A 1,126-nucleotide genomic window follows, 5' to 3' on the forward strand; every position below is an offset into this window, starting at 1 on the left:
ACCATGTATAGTAAGGCGTTTTTCGCCGAAAAAAACGACCATGTATAGTCAGGCGTTTTTAGCCGAAAAAAACGACCATGCATAGTAAGGCGTTTTGAGCCGAAAAAAACGACCATGTATAGTCAGGCGTTTTGAGCCGAAAAAAACGGCCGAAAAAAATGACCATGTATAGTAAGGCGTTTTTCGCCGAAAAAAACGACCATGTATCGTAAGGCGTTTTGAGCTGAAAAAAACAACAATGTATATTAAGGCGTTTTTCGCCTCTGTGTCGTCAATCCTTCGAGCCGGATTTGAACCAGCGACCTGAGGATGTCTGTTTGCACCACTACAGTCCTCCGCTCTACCAGCTGAACTATCGAAGGGTACAAGAAACAAATTCTAGATGTGATTTAAGGCTTTATAAAGTGAGTGCAGAAGAGCAAGAATGAGAACTTCTTCTCAGTGTTAAGTCAATCCTTCAAGCCGGATTTGAACCAGCGACCTGAGGATATCTGTATACGCCACTACAGTCCTCCGCTCATATAAACATGTTGAAAAGGTGCTGCTTTTACCCTTCGATAGCTCAGCTGGTAGAGCGGAGGACTGTAGTTGCGCATACTGACATCCTTAGGTTGCTGGTTCAAATCCGGCTCGAAGGAATGACTTCACACTGAGAAGTTCTCATTCTTGCGCTTCTGCACTCACTTTATAAAGCCTTTAGGCACATCTAAAATTTTCTTCTTGTACCCTTCGATAGCTCAGCTGGTAGAGCGGAGGACTGTAGTGGTGTATACAGACATCCTCAGGTCGCTGGTTCAAATCTGGCTCGAAGGATTGACGACACAGAGGCGAAAAATGCTTTAATATACATTGTCGTTTTTTTCAGCTCAAAACGCCTTACGATACATGGTCATTTTTTTCGGCTCAAAACGCCTTACTATACATGGTCGTTTTTTTCGGCTAAAAACGCCTGACTATACATGGTCGTTTTTTTCGGCGAAAAACGCCTTACTATACATGGTTGTTTTTTTCGGCTAAAAACGCCTTACTATACATGGTCGTTTTTTTCGGCTAAAAACGCCTTACTATACATGGTCGTGATTTTTGGGTTAAAACGCCTTACTATACATGGTCGTTTTTTCCGGCT

The 1,126-nt window shown here is 42.7% G+C and overlaps 3 non-coding genes across 3 annotated transcripts; 2 read left to right on the forward strand and 1 right to left on the reverse strand.

The window, feature by feature from the left end:
• Window positions 1-275: 275 nt before the first annotated feature.
• Window positions 276-362, reverse strand: trnay-gua (transfer RNA tyrosine (anticodon GUA)). Its single transcript is given in 2 exon segments — window positions 276-311; window positions 326-362. It is a non-coding gene; the product is annotated as a tRNA-Tyr (tRNA).
• Window positions 363-551: 189 nt separating this feature from the next.
• Window positions 552-638, forward strand: trnay-gua (transfer RNA tyrosine (anticodon GUA)). The gene is given in 2 exon segments: window positions 552-588; window positions 603-638. It is a non-coding gene; the product is annotated as a tRNA-Tyr (tRNA).
• An 88-nt stretch (window positions 639-726) lies between these two features.
• Window positions 727-813, forward strand: trnay-gua (transfer RNA tyrosine (anticodon GUA)). Its single transcript is given in 2 exon segments — window positions 727-763; window positions 778-813. It is a non-coding gene; the product is annotated as a tRNA-Tyr (tRNA).
• Window positions 814-1,126: the final 313 nt, after the last annotated feature.

This window comes from Hippocampus comes, unplaced genomic scaffold, assembly GCF_001891065.2.
Source record: "Hippocampus comes isolate QL1 unplaced genomic scaffold, H_comes_QL1_v1.1 scaffold298, whole genome shotgun sequence".
Lineage (NCBI taxonomy): Eukaryota > Metazoa > Chordata > Actinopteri > Syngnathiformes > Syngnathidae > Hippocampus > Hippocampus comes.